This window comes from Rhincodon typus, chromosome 9, assembly GCF_021869965.1.
Source record: "Rhincodon typus isolate 14 chromosome 9, sRhiTyp1.1, whole genome shotgun sequence".
Lineage (NCBI taxonomy): Eukaryota > Metazoa > Chordata > Chondrichthyes > Orectolobiformes > Rhincodontidae > Rhincodon > Rhincodon typus.
The window spans coordinates 27,067,806-27,089,097 of NC_063340.1; the positions used below are offsets into that span (position 1 = coordinate 27,067,806).

At 43.4% G+C, this 21,292-nt stretch overlaps 1 long non-coding RNA gene across 2 annotated transcripts in view; it reads right to left on the reverse strand.

The window, feature by feature from the left end:
- LOC125484062 overlaps positions 1-21,292 on the reverse strand; it is a 53,657-nt gene that overhangs the window by 21,676 nt on the left and 10,689 nt on the right. The gene's annotated exons all lie outside the window — the stretch shown is intronic.

Here is a 21,292-nt window from a genome sequence, read left to right on the forward strand (position 1 = left end):
GACTCCAGTTGATAGAAAGTGTGGACAAGATTTCTGTACTGCACAAAAATTACTATTTATTTCACATAATTAGATGCTAGCTATAGATAAACAGTTCTGAACTATCAGAATTGAACACTATTAATCTCCAAGGTTTTGGAGTGGATTTGTAGCTCGGATTGTGGGTGTTGTGGTTGGTTGGCTCGCCGAGCTGGTTTGTTGTTCCGCAGACGTTTCATTATCCTGCTGGGTAACATCATCAGTGCAGCCTCCGATGAAGCGCCGGTGTGTTTTCCCACCTGGTTTTTAAACTCTGGAGTCCATTGAGCTGGATTGCCTCACTTCTGGTTTTCCTTCGTAAACTAGGCAGGAAAACGCACCAGCGCTTCATCGGAGGCTGCACTGATGATGTTACCCAGCAGGATAATGAGACGTCTGCGGAACAACAAACCAGCTCGGCGAGCCAACCAACCTCAACTATTAATCTCCCTATAAATCCCATTTTCATGCCGGCAGGCAGGCAGGCAAGCAGATGTACAGATTGGGAACAAAAACCCATGGATAGAGGGGAAAAGCTGTAAAGATAGTTCAGTAGTCTTTTTCCACAAGTTCTGTTGGGTTGGTTCTCGCTAATCCAAAACCACTTGCCTGGCTTCCTTTTTCCAAATGTTTCCATTGGTATACAAAGGGCACAGAGTGGCTGGATTACTTGTAAAAGGTCTCTAACTTGTCAATTAAAAATCACAGCTTACAACTGTTGGAGGAAGATAAGCTGGTTTCCTTCAGGTTTAAAGTAAGGTTTGACTGCAGAGGACAAAGAAACAGTACCTGGGCTGGTGGAGATCAGAACACTTCTATATATATTGTTCCTAGCTGTTCAGTTAACTGTCAACCAATCGCATGGTTGTTGCCATGCAAAATGCCTTTGTCATTGATAACTGTCCACTAGCCCATTAATCGATCAACTTCTTGTTGCCAACCAGAGCTGCACCTAAGTGCAGAAGCTCAGTTCCTCTACGACTAATTCAATTACTACTCATTCAAACAATTGCCTATTTACAAACATTAGTCAGACCACACTTAGAAAAAGGAATCAAAACTTTAGAATATTCTAAGGAAAGTTGTACTGGCATTGGAAGCAGTTCAGATAAAATTCATTAGGCTGATTCTTGGTATGAAGGATTTTCTTATGAGGAGAAATTGAGTAGCTCGAGCCTGTTCTCATTGGAGTTTAGAAGAATGAGAGGACCTTTTTGAAACATTTAAGATTCTTTGAGGGTTTAACAAGTTAGATGCTGAGAGGCTATTTCCCCTTTTGGAAGAGTTGAAGACCAGAGGATATAATTTCAGAGTAAGGGATCATCTATTTAACACAGAAATGCGGGGGAATCATCCCCTCAGAGGGAATGTATATTCAAGGCTGACATTGATACAGTTTTAATCAGTAAGGGAATCATTGGGAAAATGCTGCAGAATCTGTGTCTGTATTCTCTAGAGTTTAGAAGATTGAGAGGTAATCTCATTGGAAATTACAAAATTATGGAGGGGTTAAGGTGACTAAATGCAGAAAGGTTGTTTCCCAGGCTGGGGAATCTACTACCAAAGGACATAGTCCCAGACTAAAGAGTGGGTTGGTTAGGGTTGAGCTAGGGACAAATTTCTTTAATCAGCGAATGGTGAATCCTGGCATTCTCTATCCCCGAGGGTTACAGAAGCTCAATTGTTGACTATGTTCAAGAAAGAGATCAATAGATTTCCATATATTAAGGATATTGTTGTAGAAGGAGGCTATTCAACCGATCCTCACAACTGACATGTCTCATCCCTGGAACCAGACTCATTAATGACTTCTGCACTGCCCCTGATGCGTTCACATCATTCTTATAGTGTGGTTTCCAGAACTGGTCACAATATTCCAGCTGGAGTCTAATCAGTGTCCTATATAGGTTCATCATAACTTCCCTCCTCTTGTATTAATGAAGCCTAGATGACTGTAAGCTTTATTAAAAGCTCTGTCCACCTGTCCTGCTACTTCTAATGATTTATATCTATTTACCCAGGTCACTCTGCTTTTGCACCCCTTTTAGAATAATATCTTTTTTGATATTGTCTCTCTATGTTCTTGGTACCAAAGCGTATCACCTTCCACTGCTCTACACTGAACATATCAGATCTTTTGACCAACTTGTCAATGTCTTTTTTGAAGTTCTACACTCTTCCTCAAGGTTTATAATTCTCCCAAGTTTTGTGCGATTTGCAAAGTTTGAAATTGCCCCCTGCGCACCAAGAACTAGATAATTTATACATATCAGGAAAAGCAAACATCCTAATATTGATCCCTAAGGAACTCCCTTTACCTGAAAAATACCTAAAACTATTAGTCTCTGCTTTCGATCACTCAGTCGATTTGGTATCCCATTTGCTCCTGCCCATTTACCCCATGACATACAACTTTCCTCGCAGATCTGTTGTGTGGGACTGAATTAAATGCCTTCTGGAAGTCCATATACATCACATCAACAGTGTTACCCTCAATAACCTTCTTGGTAATCTTTTCCAAAAAATCCAGCGGGTTAGGCAAACATAACCTTATGAAATCCATGGTAGCCCCTCTTCTAAATCACTTTGCCATGCAACTATTAATTCTAACCTGAATAATTATTTCCAGAAATTTCCCCATCACCAAAGTTAAACTGACTGACTGCTCTATAATTGCTAGACCTATATTTACAAGCAGGGCAATTCTCCAGTTCTCTAGCTCTACCCATTAGTCCATAGAAGGTTTGGCAGAGCTTTTGCAATTTCCACTCTCACGTCAAGAGTCCAGTTAGATCACATGTTCTCAGTTCGGAATGCTGTTGTTAGCACCATAAAAATAGAATTGAAAAGACAGTACAGAGCAGAAAAGCCGTTCATAGAAGAAGAAGTAAGATGGATAGAAGGGCTCTCAGTTGGAGGCCATATGCACTCAAGAAATTTAGGCAGCATTTCCTTTACCTCAACCTAAGCCAAGAACAGCAGGCAGAACAGACGTGTCACAGCCAGTAGCTGTAAATGTAACTACGGCCACAAACGTCTCTGCATCACCCTTCCTGGATGCAACAATCCTCTATGTTGTCAACTTCAATAATATCTCTCCAGTTCCCTGCCACTGCTGCATAAGGGATGTGCCTGGGAATTTCACTAAGTGCAAGTTCCTCTTAAGCTATTCACCATCATGACCATCCCTCCAATTTCACTGGGTCAAAATTCTGCAACTACCCTGACCCCTACACAACACCACTGTGGGTAAGCCTACGCCAAATGGACTGTTATAGTTAAAGAAGGTAGCTCCTTACCATGTTCTCCAAGACAATAATTGATGGGCAAGAAATGCTGGCCCAACCTCCACTACCACTTACCTGCTCCTGGGTCCTTTCTCTGAATTGTCAAGCGGATATAGTACCAATAGTAACCAGAAGCTTCCTTCTGGCACTGTGAATAAAGCAGGTAGCACTCAGCTGACACACCAGCTGCACATTGAGAAAGAGGACCACTTTGCAGTGATGGTTGTGCATCTATGCATTTAGATGCAGTTGTTACATGCTACCAGTGTAAAGTCCTGAACTGGGGACCCCACATAATGACAAAGCCACAAGTATCCTCCTTCAGTTTCTCTCTGATCCAAGAAAAACAATAATGAATTTGTGGTCTTAGCACAAAAAAATACCCCAGTCACCTCCCTTATGCAGTAATGGACGGTGAGATGGGGTGATGTTGGTGATTATAGAAGCCTACGCTATCTAGAAAGGGAGGTTTGTGACTATAGTCACATACACAGCTATTGACCATGTCACCTCTGTCCTGGGGTTACAAATGTGTCTGCAAGAGCTGCTAGATTTCAGTTACCAGCTCCTTGCTGAACAGATTCAATGAATACGGCAGGCACGATTCTGCAGAGACAAAGGGGAATATTGGCAAGACACCCACATCACCTATTTACAGGTAGACCCTCTGTATCTTATGCAATTCAGGCACTTAAGCCCATGGGAGATATTCTCCCAGTATCGTCGACATTGAGGACAGAGATGAATGCCCGATATCTTAGCAACAGTTACAATTCTATACCTGTCTTCATCAGGACAAACCAAATGCTTGCTCCTGATCAACAATGTCTGACAACTGAAACCCCTAGCTCATGGCCCTCTGGACAGCATTGAGGTTTTCAAGCAAAGCTTCTCTGAGTTGACCACCTTGGAGTAGCCTGCTAGTCTTTGTTGGAGTGCATGTTACTATTTGACATGATATGTTGTACACTAAACAACCTCACAATTCTGTAGGTACAGCCCTACCAATCAAGATCATCGAGGGTAGCCGAAGAGGATGTGAAAGAGGAAGATGAAGCAATTAAGCAAAAGGAAATTTTTCAGTTGTGTTGTCCATGATTATCTCATTCAATGCCAGTGAACCCAATCTCAAATCCCCATGCTACAATTCCACACTTTACCTTCTCTTCCCTCTGTAACTCGTCAACACAGTATAGACCGGTCACACAAATTTATCACAAAACAAACTGTCATCATCAAATAGAGCATACAATATACTAAACAGATGTCAACTTATCACCTTGTTTGTCTTATGGATGCTTTTGCCTGACCTAATGCTGTTCCACGGTGCTACCCTAATGGCTGCAGCTTTGATTTTCGAAGAATGTTGACCTTCAATGGGGTAATTGCAGATGGTGACATGGGGCAACATCAAGCCACTCTGGGCCTGGAAGACCCAGCGTCGGACTGCATCACCTCAACATAAATAACAACAGTCTGGGTTGGCCACAGCAAAGCCACTGGTACCAGTCTTGGGAACACAAATGCAGTCATCCTGAGATAGCACTGCAGATTTGTATTCCATGAAGCTGCTGCCACTCCCAAGAGACAACACCTCAGAAATCCTAGTATAGTGATTGCAATGAGATCAGCCAGGTGGACCTCATAGAACATGAGTGCCCTGATTGAACCAGTTAATAGCCCCAAACAGGGAGCCCTGGCTGACAGATATAAACAGGAGTGTCAGAGGTTCTGTTCACTCTGAGAGCTGGTTCTGTGGGAGCTAGATCAGTGTCAAGGACTCTCCATATGTAAATAAAGGGTGACTTGGTATACTAGCATCTGTGAAATTATTTCAGTGATAATGAGAGAAAAGCATGCTCCTAAAGAAATTCACTCAGATCAGTCATCTTTTGAGTTGAGGGATAAGCATTTCTGGTATCATGCTGTTATTTGGGAAGCTTGACTTGTTTGATCCTACTGTCAAAGACTGGGCCCACTATGGGGAAATAATGCATTTTTTTTTCTGGGCAAATGACATTGGGCAGATAAAAAGCAATGAATAATTCTCCTGACAGCTTATAGACCAGCAGCTTTTTCAGTTATTAGGAACTTAACTTTCCCTGAGGCATCAGATACTAAAACCTTTCAAAAGTAGATAGATTTAGTTAAGGAATATTATGACCCCAAGCCTCTTCTAAATCTGAGATGCTGTCAGTTTTACACAGCAATTTGAGAACTAGGGAAATCTGTATTGGGATTTTTGATTAGGTTAAGATGACTGGCAGAGGCATGTGATTTTGGTTTAACTCTTAATGAAATGCTGAGAGACTGTTTGGTATGTGGGATTAATGATGTAACCATGCAAAAGCACCTACTAGCTGAACTTCAAACAGGCACTACAACTAGCTTTATCATTGGAAAATGTGGCAAGTTGAGCATATGAGTTACAGAGTAGTCCGATAGAAGTGTGCAACCTCACCAGGCTGAATGAGCTTTGGGAACACCACTTGAGAGCAGGAAATTGCATAGGCTCACTCAGGAATATCTTGATCAGAGGAACTCTATTTCATCCCACAGCAAAACAATGCTAAGCCTAGGCCAAACGGTTAAAATTTTCTTCAGGATCTGGACCAGCAAGCAATTGTAGTCACTGCCATTACGCATACTCGAGACAGCAAAGGAATCTCACGAGATCTAAATTGAGTGAGAGAACTAGTATCTAGGAGACTACACATCCTGGAAAGTCCACCTACATATGGTTTGGAACAGTTAAATTGCTTAGCAACATCCAGTTCAGAGCCAATCAGAATAAACATCTAGCCAAATGGTCACCCAATTCAAATGCAGGTAGTTGCCAACACTGCTGTTTCAGTAATCGCAGAACCAGTCTTTAACAAAATTTGCTCTAGACACCAACCCTTAAGTTTGCGTAAGACCTTGGCTAAACTGATAACTTATACTGGGGAACCTTTATAGGCTAAGGGTACAACTTCAGTACAAGTCTCTTATGAATTAACACAGATTGTAATAAAAAAGTTCAGGCCCAAGATTGGGGTGAAATTGGTCATTCGTTCAACATTTTTCCATGAGAAAATGGCTGCCTGAGTGAAGTCATAATTAATACCTGGATGTTTTTCAGGATTATCTAGGGACTATCCAAGGAGTCAAAGCTATCTTGCATGTTGACCAGGCAGCAATTCCACAATCTGCAAGGCCCAGCCAGTGCCATTTACCTTGAAGGCAAAAGTAGAGGCAGAAATCAGAAGGCTGGAGAGTGAAGGAATCATCATAAATCTGTCCAGTTTGTGGAATGGGCAGCATCAGTCATACTGATTGTGAAGCTTAATGCATCGGTTAGCCTTTGTGGGGATTTTAAATAAATGATAAACCGCATTTTGCAGGTGGATAAATACCCAATCCCTCACTTTGTGGATTTATATGCAATGCTGGCAGGGAAGCTGGACATGAGCCATGCGTACTTGCAATTGCAGTTAGATGAGGATTTCCAGAAGTATGCTACAATTAATACTCGTAAAGGTTTGTACCAGTATATGAGACTGCCATTTAGGGTGTCATCAGCCTATGCAATTTTTCAGTGGATGATGGAGAATATTTTATAAGGTATACCCCAGGTCACCATTTATCTAGATGGTATGCTAATAACAGGGAATACCTAAGGAGCACTTAGAGAACTTGAACATAGTCCTTTGATGTTTCTTTCTGGTGGGCATACACCTAAAAGGGAAAAGTGTGTTCCAGGCACCTCAAGTGAACTACTTGGGCTACAGAGTTGATATGACCAAGTTACGCATGTTGGAGATAAAGTGAGGGAGATTAAAAGTGCCCTGGCTCCTTTGTTTGTACAGGATCTTAGATCTTTCCTTAGGCAGGTGAATTATTACGGAAAGTTCATACATAACCTGGCCTCCATCCTGGCATCTTTGCCTCAAATCTTAAAAAAAACGATCAACCTTGCAAATGGTCACATAGCCAAGCCATATCTTTCAGGGAAGTGAAGAAACAGCCATCATCTTCTAAGGTGCTGGTGCATTATGATCCCAAGCAAGATATGGTATGGGCATGCGATGCCTCACTGTATGGCTTTGGGGTAATATTTGTTCATATGTGGCCCAATGCAGAAGAATGTCCAATTGCGCATGCATCCAGAACTTTGACTAATGCAGAGCATAAATACGCCCAAATAGAGAAGGAAAGTTTGGCGGTCATATTTGAAGTCAGGAAGTTTCACCTTTACAGATGTAAATTTGTAATAACAACGGACCACAAACCCCCAGTATTCTGCTTAAGGAGGACAAGGTGGTGTCACCCATAGCTTCAGGCTGAATTCAGCAGTGGACTCTAATAATAAGTGAGTATAAGTTGGAACACTGTCTTGGAGGCCAAGTAGCAAATATGCATGAATTGAGCCACCTCCCACTGGCAGATACACTGATAGTGGTACCGTCACTGGAAGAGTCGGTAATGGTTTTAAATTTTCTGGACACACTTCCAGTCACAGCTTACGATATCAGACCTTAGTCACAGAAAGATCCAGGTCTGGCAAAACTGACACAGCTGTTGGTGATAGGGGAAACCAAAGGGTTGTCACAAACATAATTGAAACCTTTTTTGGATCTAGAGACACTAGATCAGAGTATAAGTTGTTTTATTATCAAAGGGAGCAAGAGTGATTGTCCGAAGCAAAGGTCATTGCCAGATTCTGGCTCAATTCCACCATGGTCAAAATGAAAATGTTGGCACGAAGTTATGTCTGGTAGCCAGGATTGGATGCAGACATAGCTGCGTTGGTGGTGCAGTGCCCAGAATGCCAACAAGGACAAAGATTACTGCCAGCAGCTCTTCCACATGCTGGATGAACCCTAGACTCCGTTACACGTCCTTTCATGGGGCCAATGTTCTTAGTCATTGTGGATGCCCACTCAAAGTTGCTGGATGTGGACAGAGTTAATTTATCACAAACAGGGCAATGATTGAAAAATTGTGCGCATCTTCTGCAATAGATGGACTCCTGGAAGTACTGGTCACAAATAACAGGCTATCATTTACCAACAGGGAATTTGAGTTTTAATATCTAAAGTTGAATGGTATTTGACATCCTTTATTCATTAACAGGATGTGGGCATTGTGGCTAGGCAGCATTTATTGCCCAGGGGGCAGTTCAGAATCAACCACATTGCTGTGGGTCTGGAGTGCCATGTAGGCCAGACCAGATGAGGATGGCAATTTCTTTCCCTAAAGGATGTTAGTGAACCAGATGCGTTTTTCCAACAATTGACCATGGATTCATGGTCATCATTAGATTCTTAATTCCAGATATTTTATTGAATTCAAATTCCACCATCTGCCCATGCAGTATTTGAACCTGGGTCCCCAGAACATTATTTGGTTCTCTGGATTAACAGTCCAGCAATAATACCACTAGCACATCACCTCCCATTAAATAGAAGGACAGCTCCATAACCACCATCATCCAATGGTCTGGCAGAAAGCGCAGTCTAAACTTTGAAGGCAGGCTTAAAGAAACAGCCTACAGCTTTGCTAGATACCAAACTGTCCCGGTTCCTATTTGATTATACGACAAACTCATGCAACTATAGAGATTGCTCCAGCAGAGTTGCTCATGGGTAGAATACTCTGCAACAGTTTAAATCTGATCTTCCTGGACCTGAGTGGGAGGGTGAAATAGCATCAGGAACAGCAGTGCTGGATACAAGACTCCGCGAAATGAAAGAGACAGTTTACTGCAGGGGATGAAGTTTGGTGTAGGAACTGCAGAAATGGCCCTGCGTGGGTAAGAGGCATAGTCAATGCTAGGTCAGGTCCAATGACATATAAAGTTGAGGTAAGTGTGACAGTCCTGAACAAGCATGTGGACCATATGGAAGCTACGAACCCGCAAATTGTGCAGGAGCAAAACGTGCCCAGCTCCTCAACTGCCTTTCCAACTATTCCGGAACCAATGGGGTCTCCCACTCCATCAATCATTGAAGATACCCTAGAATCTGAGATGGATATGGCAGATGTCACTATCTTGACGCTTTTGCCATCTGAAAAGGGAAATGAATTTCTGCCAAGACGGTCCAGACGAAAGAGGTGAGCTACTGTGCACTACATGGCGCCCGTCCAGAGGCAGAGTTGAAAGAACCTGACCCAGTACTAAAACACCCCAGAAGGAGCTACAAAAAATAACTGGCCTATATCCTCGGACACAGAGGGGAAGGAATGTAGTGATTGTAACAAGGTCAGCCAGGTGGAGCTCAGAATATAAATTCCCTGATTGGGGCTGATTCTGTCCATGCTGCAATGAAACCTGAGATTCCAGTTACTAGATGCAGCATCATGGTTGGGTCCACATGTTTTCAGAGTTGGCTACCATATCTACATTGGAAAGGATGAATTTCAAGCACTGCATAGCGACCTATGCCAAGTTGGTCACAGACTCCATGCTCCTTAACATTGAAAGAAACCTTTTTGCGGGCCAGCCAATGCACCAAGCATGTCTTAGTATACATCTCTCAGCCTTTCTTTTAAGGACACAGTATCACAGTCATCATCTGAGTCTGCTGCAATAGAACACGAGTGTAACCTTAAGGAGCTGGCATCTACCCTGACTGCAGGCCACTGATATCCAGTGGCTCACCATGTGTACACCCTGCATTTATGCCATCTGAAACATGTGCAAGTATCTGGAGTAGTGGCTGCAAGTGTGAGAACAAATGGCTGTGTTTTACCAAATCAGTCCCTTGTTCCTCTTGGGCTTTACTGTTCTAAACTACTGCCTGTCAGGCAATAGTTCCTGGTTTTCTGAATGAGGAAAAGCAGAAGGATAAGGCCAAAGTGAGGAAAATGAAGTAGGCAAGGACATTGGGAGTAAGAGGTGGCTCCTTACTCCATCTGCATTTTTTAAATCAGAAAAGTGTAGGATGAAGGGGAAGTGAGATGGAGGATGAAGGGCAAGTGAGATGGAGGATGGTGGATTAGGTCGCAACCATCCTCAATTGTTTCAGCTCTGTTTCTCACAGCCACTCCAATGATTGACTGTACCGTCTCCTCAACAGGGTGAGAATACACTGTCATGCATATCCCTTTTTGATCAGATGTTGCTGTCTTGAATTATGTGGCATCTTATACTGCCAGAGAAAAGGAAGTGAGTTTGGTACAAAGTGTTTGGATGATGTCTGTCACATTTAAACAGCTGGAAGCTGGTGAAAACTGAAAGATGTTGGTGTGTGGCATGCAGCAGTGTTTAAATCTGTGAGGCTGAGATATGGCTATGAATGTCAGGTCTGTGTTGTGTATGTAAGAAAATATTGATTGGTGAGCTGAAGAGTGGTGTGTGAATAGAACAGTGTGTGAAATTCATTTGTAAAGATGTGGTATTTGAACATACATTCACTGACCTTGCCCACTCTGTGAGGTCACTAAACATTTTCCTGCGCCACAAACAGGTCCACAGAACTCACATTAATAATGGTGGCTATCTGCTCCAGTTGTCTTCTCAGTCTCTGTCTCAAGGACCTTCAGGCTCACTGTGGATAAAGGACACTTCTCTCTCTGTACAAAGACCCCCACTTCTGAATCAGAGAATATGAGAACATGCCTTTTGCCCTGTTACACCATTTTCACTTTTCTACTATTAGTAAACATTCGACCAAATTAGAATTTTCAGTGCCCGAGGAACAGCGGAGACAATATACAAAATACAATACAATGCGGTCTATTGTATCTGCTGTTCCCGATGTGGCCTCCTCTACATCAGGGAGACCAAGCAGAGGCTCGGAGACCACTTTGTGGAGCACCTACACTCAGTTCACGACAAACAACAACACCTCCCAGTCGTGAACCACTTCAACTCCCCCTCCCACTCCCAGGACGACATGTCCATCCTGGGCCTCCTCCAGTGTCACAATGATGCCACCCGGAAACTGGAGGAACAGCAACTCATATTCTGCCATGGAAGCCTACAACCCAATGACCTCAAGGTAGACTTACTAGCTTCAAAATCTCCCCACATCTGACCTCAGCCCAAGACCAGCCCCCCCTTCAATCCCGCCTCCTTAGCCCGTCCATCTTCTCTCCCACCTATTCACTCCTCCCACCTCACTGACCAACACCCACCCCTACTTCCTACCTACACTCATCTTTACTAGCTTCATCCCCGCCTCCTTGACCTGTCCGTCTTCTCTCCAACCTATTCCGCTCCACTATCCACCTTCTATCACCGCCCATCCCCCTCTCTATTTATTGCAGAGCCCCCTATCCCTCCCCCATTTCTGAAGGGTCCCGACCTGAAATGTCAGCTTTCGTGCTCCTCTGATGCTGCCTGGCCTACTGTGTTCCTCCAGCTCCACACTGAGTTTTCTCATCCTGATACCTATCTCCCTGGCTGGTGAAAATGTGATGATGGCTGGAATGCAAATTATGTCTATATTCTATTTCACAGTAAATAAAATCTACACACCACTGAAATGATGGATTCAAATTCAATTGCCCTAATGTTTGGGCTTTAGGGGCTGGAGTACGCAATATTCCCATGTCTATTCACATCGAAGTGGTTAAGATACAAACTTGGAGTAATCACCTCATCTGAATGATTTAGTACAGGAATTTGGATCCCCATTGCTTGCTGTCCTCTTGCAATTCTGCTATACACAACAAATGGTACTAGCAATGTTTCTTCCTGATCACGTAGTACAGAAACATATTTTTTTCTTAAAGACAGATCACATCATGAAAGTAAGATGAGAAAAAGACTGCTAGAGCGCAAATTGCTGGAAGATAAACACCATCACTCACAGAAGCAGCATTATTGACAAGTGAACAGGGAGCCTGGAGACTTTCAAGAAACAGCCTCAGTGGGAATTGGATGGTCTTTGAGGTCAACTCCGACAGTCTGGACCAAAAAACCTGGAGGCAGTACTACAAGAAGTTTCATGACCTTACATGGGTCAAGCAATGATTGCAACTTTACATGGTACCTTCTATTTATTACCCCAACAGCCTGTCATGATGTTCATTGGATCATACTCAATTACACTCCTTGATCGTTCTAACATCCAGATATTTCACCTTACTCTTACACACTCAGCAATGCTTCCGACCTCTCACTAACCACCATAGCTGGAACTATGTGTTAACACTCAACCAAACACACATTACACAGTCACCAACTACTGTCTCTCTTCTCCGCTGCAGGACAAAGTAACACATAATAGAAGGTAGCAGAATAGAGCTGTTAGTGACAAGAAATCCACATTTGTGTTGTGGATTGGGCTTGGCTTTTCCAAGACCCTTTCATTTACTTTAAATATATTTAACTAATTCAATTAAATGTTTTAGCAAAGATCTGTAGCTCAGGTTGTGGCTGGAGTTGTTGGTTGGTTCGCTAAGCTGACTGGTTTTTATGCAAACCTTTTGTCCTCCTTCTAGGTGACATCTTCAGTGCTGATTACCCTCTGTTGAAGCGCTGTTGTTCTGTTCCGCTCTGAATTTATATAGTGGGTAGTTCTGTTTCTGGTTTTGCTCTGTCGTGGTATGTAGATTGGGTCTATTTCAACATGTTTGTTCATGGTACCAGTGTTTGAACCATCGGGTTTCATTTTTAGACAATTATACTAAAGAAATTACAGCGGACAGGCCAATTAACAAGAACAGACTTCCTAAGAATGAAACCCAATGGTTCAAACACCACCACGTCCTCCCCACTCCGATTCTACAGACTATCCAATTTGCACAAACTGGACATCCCCCTTAGACGCATGGTTTCCTTGCCGGGCACACTGACACACAGGCTAGCCAAGGAGCTACAACATAGACTGAAACACCTCACCAATGGATTGATTCACTCCATACACTTGGCACAGGAATTCCTCAAATAACATCAAAAACATCAAAATCGACAAGGATGAAATGATGGTGTCCTTCGACGTTACGGCACTATTCACTTCTATTGACAAGACACTAGGAAAGGAGACACTGACCGCATTACTAGGCAATCCATAAACACAGACCTCCAATGAAACCATCAGCAAGGACAATATGCTGAATTACTAGACCTATGCCTTACTATGCATTTTGTCTTCAATGGCAAGATACATGAACAAATTAATGGGATACTCATGGGTTCACCCATCTCAGGTCTCATAGTAGAAGCAATTACACAAAGACTTGAACACACAGCCCTCCCCCAGATCTAGCCTAAACTATGGGTCAGGTACGTGGACCATACTTTTGCGATCATTAAATGAGCAAAGTTAGAAGAAACACACCACCTTGCTAACAGCATATTCACCAGGATCAAGTACACCAGGGAAGAGGAGAACAATAATCATAGGTGAACGGACTGATGGCTGGAATGGTGGAAGGAACAAACAACGGTGAATTCCTTACCAGTGTATACAGAAAGACTACACACACAGTCGAAATCCTGAATTACGACAGTAACCATCCCAGCGTCCACAAACAGAGCTGTGTCAAGATTCTGTTCAAATGAGTGATAACACACTGCAACACCCCAGAGCTACGCAAAAACCAAGACGAACACCTATACAAAGTCTTGGCAAGCAATGGGTATCCTAACAGCTTTATCCACCAATGCCTGTCAAATAAACAACACCAAGAAGACACTGTACCCAACACACTGGCCATCCTACCCTATACTAGAAACACCCATGCACCTATCCAAGTATTTTTTAAATGTTGATATCGTACCTGCCTCAACCACTTTCTCTGGCAGCCCATTCCATATATGCACCACTCTCGACGTGAAGAAAATGCCCCTCAGGTCCTTCTTATTGCCCTTGAGAAGGTGGTGGTGAGCTGCCTTCTTAAACCGCTGCTTCCACCTGCAGTGGGTTGACCTACAATATCATTAGGGAGGGAATTCCAGGATTTTGACCCAGCGACAGTGAAGGAATAGCATTATCTTTCCAAGTCAGGATGGTGAGTGGATTGGAGGAGAACTTGGTGTTCCTACTTAATTGCTGTCTTTATCCTTCCAGATGGAAGTGCTATCTGAGGATCTTTGAATTTCTGCAGTGCATCTTATAAATAGTGCACACTGCTGCTACTGAGCGTCAGTGCTGGAGGGAGTGGATGCTTGTGGATGTAGTGCCAGTCAAGCGGGCTGCTTTGGCCTGGATGGTGTCAAGCTTCTTGAGTGTTGCTGGAGCTGCACTCATTGAGGCAAATGGGGACCAGTCTATCACACTCCTGACTTGTACCTTTGTAGATGGTGGGCAGGCAGGGGAATTCAGGATATGAGTTACTCACCGCAGTATTCCTAGCCTCTGACCTGCTGTTGTAGACTTATGTGTTTATATGGTGAGTCCAGTTGAGTTTCTGATTAATGGTAACCTCCAGAATGTTGATAGTGGGTGATTCAGTGATGGTAACACCATTGAATTTCAAAGGGTGGTGGTTAGATTATCTCTTATTGGTGATGGTCATTGTCTGGCATATGTGTGGCGCGAATGATACTTGCCACTTGTCAGCCCAATCCTGGGTATTGTCAAGATCTCGTTGCATTTGAACTTGGATTGCTTCAGTATCTAAGGAGTCATGAATAGTGCTGTAATGTACAGCCATCAGCAAACAGTCTACAGGAAGTGCCACCGGTTTGATCAGCTTGAGCACTCAGTTCAGATGCTGACTGTTGGCTGGAATCACTGCTGTGCACCGTGAGGCTGAGAGTTACACTGATAGCATGTCTTTAGATGTGGTCACACTGCAGCTTACGAAGCTCTATCAGAGAGGGAATGGGTGACCATCAGTCAGAAGGACAGCTGGCAAGGAGTCAGGAAAGCCCCAAATTGCATCTCACTCAAGAACAGATATTCTGTGTTGGGAAAGGGTGAGAATGACAATTCCTCTGGAGAGTGCAGTCAGAACCCAGCTGCATCAGGAAGGAGCAGACAGAGAGGAAGAGGCAGGATGAGGCAAGTGGCAGGAGACGCAATAGAGAGGAGTGCAAACCAGCGTTCCTGTGGTCAGGATGATGTGTTGTCTTTGGGCCAGGATTGAACACGTCACTGAATGATTGGAGGGCATTCTGAAAGGAGTCGGCAAAACAGTCAGGAATTATGGTTTGTGTAAACACTATAAAATAGTTAGAAAGCGCGTTGAGGTCCTGCAACAAGCATTTAGGGAAGTAGGTAGCAGATTGAAAAGCAGGACCTTGAGATTTGTAATCTCTGGATTACTCCTGATGCAATGTGCTGATGAGTATAGGAATAAGTGGATAAAACAGAGAAATGAGTAGCTGAAGAGCTTGGAAATTAGGGAAGCCTTTAGATTATGCTGCAATAGAAATTTGGGGAAGTCAATTGTGGGGATTGGAAGCATCAGTCTAGGGTGCAGAGGGGGCAATAATTGCAATCTGAGGGAAATAGATTCTTGCAAAGTAGGTGAGTCATCAATGGGACACGTCGTGGGGATAATGTGGAAGATTTAAGTCATAAATCAAAGACGTGTGTGGAATTGTGTGGAAGCTCAATACCCATGATCTTGACAGGATGTGCAGGGAAGAAAGGAACACTGAAGTTCAGGGAAATTAACAGGCTGACCCTACTCTGCCAAGTATGCTTTGTATTGTCTTCCACACTCATGCAAACTGTAAGTGTGCACTACAAATGGAAAATAGCTGTGACCGTGCTTGAAGTGAGTAATGTAAGTTTTTTTTTCCTGCCTGTGAATAATGCAAGGTACTTCAAGAGGCAATTGCATTGATCAGGCACTTAGTACAGGTTGAAGACATCATAGTATCATGCTTGTGAAAGGCATGCAGTGTCCACCTGTGTGGATTACAAATCTTGCTGTCACAGTCTTGACTGCGTCATTGATCATTGTAGATTGATCAAGTTCATCTCTGTGAAGCAGAAGTATTTATAGGCATCTTTTAAAATTGCCATTTGCAGTCCACGTCAAAGTTAATCCAAGATCCCAGAGTCTGCACAAGGGAAGGGAGCTGATTTCCTCTCACCTTCAACTGTAACCATCATGCTTTAATAATTGGGCAGCTTGGTGGCTCAGTGGTTAGCACTGCTGCCTCACAGCGCCAGGGACCCAGGTTCAATTCTACCCTCAGGTAACTGCCTGTGTGCAGTTTGCACATTCTCCCCAAGTCTGTGTGGGTTTCCTCTGGGTGCTCCAGTTTCCTCCCACAGTCCAAAGATGCACAGGCTAGGTGAATTGGCCATGCTAAATTGCCCATAGTGTTCAGGGATGTGTAGATTAGGTGTGTTATGGGGGGATAGGTCTGGGTGGGATGCTCTGTGGGTCAGTGTGGACTTGTTGGGCCAAAGGGCCATATTCTATTCTAATACACAATGCTGCCTTTCATGGCTAATGGGGAGAGACAAGGTATCAGTAATCATACAGCAGTAACAATCTCCTGCTTTATTTATGTGACATTGTTTCATTGAAATAAGGTCACTATGTTGAAGATCCACGTCAAAGCATTCCAAAGCATTCCAAAGCCCTCCTTGTCAGAAGTCCTCCAAGTTCCATTACATTGAGAACTACGTTAGACTGTTATTCAAGAGTATTGCAAACACTGATTGCTCACATTTCTGAGGACCTCGTCTGTTTCCCTGCACAGGTTCACTCAAAGTGTGACCAATAGATCTAACCCTAACAGGGATCTTCATCACTGTAGACACAGTGCAATGCAGATGCAGGGCCAAGAACTGCATCAGAAATTTCAGGACCAGCTGCAACCTCTAGCAGCTGCTGGACAGCCTCCACATGAAGTCACCCCAGTGCTCAACCTATGCTTTCAGTGAGAGGAGTGTCACCTGCAAGTTTTTGAGCTGCTTCAAAATAGCTCTCTTGAGACAGCTTATCATGTTTTCATTACTCATGTCCATAATATTCTGCTGGAGATTTCCATGAAACTAATGAATTTTCATTAGTACAAACAGCTCATAAGAGACAGTTGTTTTCATATTGATTGTCATCTTGAAGACTGCATTGTTAATGCCAAAGCATGCTTCTGCCATTGGTATCAATTGTGTGCAACTTTGATTCTTGAAAAGACAATCAAAATAATGACTGGTTTCAATTTGCATTCCTGGATAAATGAGAATTTCTCCTATTGGCCGTGAATTATGCTGACAAATTCAGTCACAAAGATTATTATACTAAAGCAAACTGAAATCTCAGACTGGGAAAGTGCAAATGTGAAAGTGAAAGAAATGTTGCTCATTTTAGATATCCTGTTGTAAACATGCAAACATGTTGTTGGATATTTATGTCAAATTGTGATTCCAGTTGACCTGAAAACAAATTCATCATCCATGACCTATTCATTCGTTGTAGCACTTGAATCCTTGGTTGGAATACCAGGAGTTGATAACCCTGCTTCCACCGTACAGCAGGTTATAGTGGCAGCGGCTATTATCTGATTTGTATCTCCTATGGAGGTAGGGCTAAGCATAAGTGAGGGGCAATAGACCATGGTTTAACAGTTTCTTATCTTGAGTAATTTATCCAGCCCTGATCATGGTTTGGTATAGTTGATGCCAGAAGTAGGGAAAGTTAAATAAAGTTAAATGGAATTTGCAGCACATTTGGCTAAATTGGTTTTACATTGATATTTATGCTCCATGTGAAGTTCCTCCTGCCCTACTTATCTAGTTCTCTAAGAAACTCCTCCTATTTAACTGTGTCAGCCATGGAGTTGGTTTAGCTCAGTTAGCTGGATGCCTGGTTTGCAATGCAGGGTAATAACAGCATTGTGGGTCCAATTCCTGTGCTAGCTGAGGTTAGTCTGAAGAATTCTCTTTCTCAACCTCTCCCTTGTCTGAGGTGTAGTGACCCTCAGATTCAAACGTCACCAGTTGTGTCTTGCTCTCTAATGGCGTCTTTACTTTTACGAAGTAGTATCTCTTGCTTCTACAAGATCACTTCCAGTTTCTGAGTTCAAGTTCCACTCCAGGAAATCGAAGGTTTTTTTTTTAAATCCAGTACTCCCTTTTGAATATGTTAAACCAATCTCTGTTTGATCTCTCAGGAGAATGTGAACAATTCCTGGGTGGCTCAGTGATTAGCACTGTTGCCTCACAGTGCCAGGGACCTGGGTTTGATTCTGCCCTTGGTTGATTGTCTTTGTGGAGTTTGCATGTTCTCCCGGTATCTGTTGGGGGTTTCTGCCGGGTGCTCCGATTTCCTCCCACAGTCCAAAGATGTGCAGGTTAGGTGGATTAGCCATGGGAAAGAGAGGGTAAGGGGATGGGTCTGTGCGATGCTCTTTGGAAGGTCGATGTAGACTTGTTGGGCTGAATGGCCTGATCTCACAGTTGGGGATTCTTACATTCCCTGCTATTAGGTTTAAAGGTAGGGTAAGGGATCCAGTTGCTGGTTTTCCCACTGCTTTCTGACCATCCTTATCTGTCTGCCATTTTACAGACTTTGGTATAAGGTATCAGCAGCCCTGCCACCCTCAGGCCTATAAGCGGTCAAGTACCTCGACCCACCTTGTGCTATTTTATTCAATAAGCATGGAGACCAAGGGCTTTAACTGGGTGAGCTGGTGTTGGACAATGGGGTAACTCTTTTTGAGGATTCCTTGTGCTCATTTAAGGCATCTATTCCCTCAAGATCATAACTTGCTTTAACCCTCCTTCTCAGCTTTCTAATCTGATGCTCTGCCTTGCTGGGTGATTCTCTAGAGATTCTCAGTCACACATGTATAAAACTCCACTTAAAAGTTCTGTCTTGAGTTCCAGCAGCACTAGAATCATGTAGCAGCTACAACTAGGCCAGTTGGATTGGCTGGCAATTCTGTAACATGGGTCTTCCTCCCCAAATCGTGGCAGAAATCTTGCTTTTTGCCAGTTACTCATTAAATCGTAGAATCCCTACAATGTGGAAAGAGGCCGTTCTTTATCGGCCCTCCAAAGACCATTCTACCCAGGCCCAGACCCAGACACCAACCCCAAACCCAACCTATCCCCTTAACCCCACATTACCATAGCTTACCCACCTAACCTGCACATCTTTGAATTGTGGGAGGAAAGCAGAGCACCCAGTGGAAACCCACGCAGACACAGGGAGAACGTGCAAACTCCACACAGACAGTAATCCAAGGCAGGAATCGAATCCAAGCGTAAAATGGCTGAGGGGCAGTCTTTTTGCTTGGTCAGCTTCCAATCAATTTTTTATTTGGAGGTTTGACGAGGCAGTGAACATGGTGTCCTGTAAAATCCAGTTCCCTCTTGGCACAATTTTGAAGCGATTCATAGGAGATATCCCTGGTGGTCAGGCCATTATTAATTCTCCATCACATGAAAAGTCTTCCCATTATCATATGACTGTGGGAGTTTGCTGTTTACAAACTGGCTGCAACATTTCCTTTATTACAGTAGCAACTAAGGACTTAGCAGTGTTGGTGCAGTGGTGGTGTCTGTGCTTCTGGTCTAGAAGTTACATGTTACATGTTTGTAACATGTCTGAAAAGGTTTATTTAAAATATCTATGTCATAGAGCTCTACAGCACAGGATAAAGGTTTTTTTGACCCAATGAGTTGTGCTGGTCAAAAACAAACTCCTAACTATTTTAATCCCATTTTGCAGCATTTGGCCCCTAACCTTGTATGCCTTGGTATCACAAGTGTACATCTAAATACTTCTTAAATGATATGAGAGTTTCTGCCTCTACCCAATGGAGAGGTGGTGGCCTAGTGGCATTGTTGCTGGACTGTTATTCCAGAGACCCAGGTAATGTCCTGAGGACCTGGGTTTAAATCCTGCCACAGCCGATGGTGGGATTTGAATTCAATAAAAATCTGGAGTTTGAGCCTATTCTTGACCATGAATCTATTGCTGATTATCAGGAAAATCCCATGTGGTGAACTAATGTCCTTTAAGGAAGATAATCTGTCATCCTTATCTGCTCTGGGCCTACATGTGACTCCAGACCCATAACAATGTGGTTGACTCTTAACTGTCCTCTGGGCAATTTGGGATAGCCAATAAACGCTGGCCTAGCTAGCAACACCCTCACCTGTGAATGAATATAAAACAACCACCACTTACAATCAGTAAGTTCCAGATTTCTACCACCGTATGGGTGAAAACATGTTTCCTCACATCCCCTCTAAACTTAGAATCATAGAATCCCTATAGTGCAGGAAGAGGTCATTCAGCCCATCGAGTCTGCACTGACCTTCCAAAGAACATCCCACCCTGACATGCTCCCTACCCTATCTCACTATAACTCCACATTTACTATAGTTAATCCTTCCTAGCCTACACATCCGTAGACACTACGGGGCCATTAAGCATGGCAAATCCACCTAACCTGCATATCTTTGGACTATGTGAGGAAACCAGAGCACCAGTTGGAAACTCGTGTAAACTCCACAAAGACAGTTACCCAAGACTGAAATCAAACTCTGGTGCCTGGCACTGTGACGCAGCAGTGCTAATCACTGAGCCACTATGCCACCTCTGGCTCTTACCTTCAAACTTTGGCCCTTGGTCTTTGATCCTTCCAACAAGGGGAATGTTTTTTCTCCATCCACCTGTCTGTGCACCTCATGGTATTATGTATCTCAATCATTGCCCCCCTCTCAGTCTCCTCTGCTCCAAGCTAAACAATGCCAGTCCATCCAATCTCTTTTCATAAAACTCTACAGCCCAGGTAACATCTTGATAAATCTCCTCTGCACTCTCTGCTTTGCAATCAGGTTCTCTTGTAAAGGTAAAGTTGCCAATGTTTTACCAAATAATAGGGCTGATGTCGCATTAGAGACAGAGGGACAACTGGCAGTGGTTTAACCTGCAGGTTGCCAACCCTCAGGGAAGGGGAGAGATTGAGAAGAACAGTCCTTCATGATAACATTAATCAGACCAGGAATTGAACCCACACTGTTGGCAGCACATACTAACCAGCCAGCCAGGCTAACCAGTGTTCCCTTCTCAAGAACAAAAACAAAGTTGCTGGAAAAGCTCAGCAGGTCTGGCAGCATCTGTGGAGGAGAAAA